At 39.6% G+C, this 3,494-nt stretch overlaps 1 pseudogene; it reads left to right on the forward strand.

Moving 5' to 3' along the window:
- The first annotated feature begins 2,670 nt into the window (after positions 1-2,670).
- Positions 2,671-3,093, forward strand: LOC138142361 (golgin subfamily A member 7 pseudogene; annotated as a pseudogene).
- The last annotated feature ends 401 nt before the right edge of the window (positions 3,094-3,494 follow it).

A 3,494-nucleotide genomic window follows, 5' to 3' on the forward strand; every position in this document is an offset into this window, starting at 1 on the left:
TTCACTGTGGAACAGGACCTACCCAGAGAGCTGGACAAGTAACTGGGAGCTATCTGCCACTGAACCCAGGTGACAGTCTGGTGAATCCAAGGAGAATCTGGGACCATTGAAGGGCATCCAGGGAATCTAAGAACAGGCCCCAAGTCAAGATGAAAAGACCTCTCCATGGGTACTAAGTAATGATGAAATTGTAGTTTACTAGTGATCTAGGGATGGAGGGTTTGTGTATGATACTTAGTAATTGATTGCTGAATAAGTGACTGATTGAGTTAATTAAGTGTGCCCCATGAGTGGAAGACTTTGATTATTGTACTTTGAGACTACATTGTGATTTTACTTAGTAATTGATTACTGAATAAGTGACTGAGTTAACTTGTGTGCCCCACGAGTGGAAGACTTTGACTATTGTACTTTCAGATGACTGTTCTTTGTTCTAAATATTGTGACCACTTTGGTGATCACTATGTGGCCATTTTAATGATAAGCTGTTGTGAATACTATATTGTGATTTTCTGTGATAAGTTGTAATATTGTGAATGCTGTACCTTGATTTTCTGTGGATGTTTTTCTTTGATTTGTTATGGAATGAATAGAGTGTTCACTATACTGTGTAATCAGAACTTAAAAGCTGTTCACAGTGGCATTCTTCTGGAAAGCTGTTCATGCATGACATTACACATTGGCAAATTATATTGATCTTATAGTTCTTTAAAACACCCAGGTCTTCTTCATTTTTCCTATTAAAATTCATCCTTTTTTTGTTCTATCATTTTCAAGCCTGTAGAAGACTTTTGTATCCTTACTTTGCCATCAACTATTAGTGGTCTCTTCCAGTTTCATGTCATTGGAAAATTTGACAACCAGGGTATATGGGATGTTAGGGGTAGGCTAACCTCTGATGTGAGGGGTTGCCAAATCCTTTTCAGGGCTGTTTTCCACCTTTGGTGTCCACAGTCACCCAACTCTCATCTGTGACTCAAGAAGCTATATAGCATGTGCAGCAGCCACACCCTGGTAAAACTGTCTCAGCAGATGGGCTAAAACAGGTTGAGGGTAACTGATAGGTCTCAAACCTATTGGTGAGTTGGGGGTATGTCTGATCCAAACATGTGAAGACTTCTTGTCAGCAGACTGGGTGGATGAGAATAGTTCATTCCAACAGCTCTGAAAGCAGCTAAAGCAGGGACTATGGAGTAATCAGAGTTTGGTAGGATATCAAAGACACCTCGGTCATCTACCACATCAAGGGCAATCACTGGCCACCTTGACTTTTATCTTGCCACTGGAATTTGATGACTCTGGAAAAGAGTGAGGCTAACGACTTGCACTACTCTGCCTCATTTAAATCTAATTCACACACAAGTCAAGGCATCACACTATAATATCATTGGTCCTCTTTGAAGATGAAATATGAGCAACAACAAATTCAATAACCATTTCACCAATGCCTTAAACTAAGTCATTGATAAAAAATGTTGTACAGTAGGTAGGACTGAGTGCCTAAAAGTATAGGGGTGGTAAGGGAGCTCAGTGTTAAGGGACATTCTGGAAAGAATAAAATAGTATAGAGAGGGGATGCTAAGAAGCATAAAAAACAAATGTCAACTGATTGACATTCTTATCTAGGTCTTGTTCTGGTTGGCAATCGCAGACATTGGAGAAGCTGTGTTAGCCAGCAAAAGAAAGCACCTGGTCTTCAGTGGTCTTATCATTAGCACTTGAATCTTTGGTGGTATCAAACTCAAACAGAAGTGGGGACCACTAATCCATACATAAGGATCTCTGCAAGCTACATATTGACTTAGTTTTAAAATGGATTAATATCTGTTTTATTACATTTTTATTAATTTTGTTAATTAATTTAATTATTTTTTAATCTCTTAATTACATTTTAATCTGGTTCAAGCAGTGCTCACATGTTTGACACTTCTGCTTTGGACCACAGTGTGAATATAGATAAGTATCTCCTCCTAGATTTCTGTGACAGGAAAACTCACAAACATTGTGGACTGGTATATAACTATTTAAGCTAAAAGTGAAGTATTCTCTTCTTACAAAAACACTTCTAAAATACATTAATCCACCTTATCTGGAACCTGAATAGTCTATATATTTAAAACAAACGGGGGCAGCCAGGTAGCACAGCGAGTAAGAGCATGGGCTCCAGTGTCGAGATGACCTGGGGATCAAATCCGGGGCTCAGACACTTAGCACCCACCCAGAAACACCTGGCCGTGTAACCTTGAGCAAGTTACTTAACCCCGATTGCTTAAAAAATAAATAAATAAGAAAAAAATAATTTAAAAAATCTGTCTGGTAGAAACAATGATAAAATTGAGAGCATGCTGGATTTGAAGATAGAGGGTCTCAGTTCAAATCCATTAAAAAAAAAATTACTACCTGTGTGACTTAGGACAGAGTCACTTTACCTGAGTTTCCTCATCTATAAAATGATGATAGTGGACTAGATTTCTCTAAGACGCCGTTCTATTATAAAGCTCTATGATGTTAGGAAAAGGAAGGGAGGATTCTGAGGAAACCACAATAGAATGGTATTTTGATTTGTTCTATTCCGTTTTATTGAACTTTCTTCTCAAGATTCAATAAATGGCGCGACAGCCTTTGGAGGGCCATGGAGTCAGCAGCCAACCCGGCCTGGCCCTGAAAGCCATGAGGCCGCAGCAGGCCCCCTTGGCCGGCCAGATCTTCATCCAGCAGGATTACAGCAGCGGCACAAATTGCGAGTTCCAGACCAAGTTCCCCACCAAGTTGGAGAGCTGGATTGACCGTCAGCAGTTTGAAGAAACAGTCCTACTCTAAATAACCTTTATGCAACAGTAGAAAAGCGTGGGGTCCGATCTTACCTGGAAGGCTGCTTTGCTTGTTTGATGGCATATACTTTCTTTTTGTGCATGGAAACACATTATGAGAAGGTTCTGAAGAAAATTACCAGATATGTTCATGAACAGAATGAGAAGATTTATGCTCCATACGGCCTCCTTCTGACAGACCCGATTGAGAGAGGACTTCGTGTTATTAAAATTACCATTTATGAAGACAGAGGGATGAGCAGAGTAAGATAAACCATGGAGCCTAGGAGTCCATCTCAGAATGGGATTCTCTTCTGTCCACAGGCCGACTGCAGCAGTGGCCTCTCCCTCCTCTCCAAGCATCATCAATTCCTTTGTGTCTACTGCCATGGTGCCATTCTACTCCAAGGACTATCTTTCTCAAATCCCTGCTTCTGGGATTTGTGGATTCTAGTCACTCAGCATCCACTTTGTATCTTTAAACTGTATAGGACTGTAATCTTTACAGTTATTTCTGAGAAAATATGATGCATTTCACTTTTTAAAATTCAGAACAATTTAATAAAATGAGCTGTATAAATCAGCCCAATCCAAAATCCATTTATCTGCCACCAATACAATTGGTTCTGCTGAATATTTCTGTTGTCATCTCTACCAGGTGTTTTTTTTTTTTAATTTAAGCAA

The sequence above is a fragment of the Petaurus breviceps genome, unplaced genomic scaffold, assembly GCF_028583685.1.
Source record: "Petaurus breviceps papuanus isolate PSGF00001 unplaced genomic scaffold, PetGlider_PUasm1.0 90574, whole genome shotgun sequence".
Classification (NCBI taxonomy): domain Eukaryota; kingdom Metazoa; phylum Chordata; class Mammalia; order Diprotodontia; family Petauridae; genus Petaurus; species Petaurus breviceps.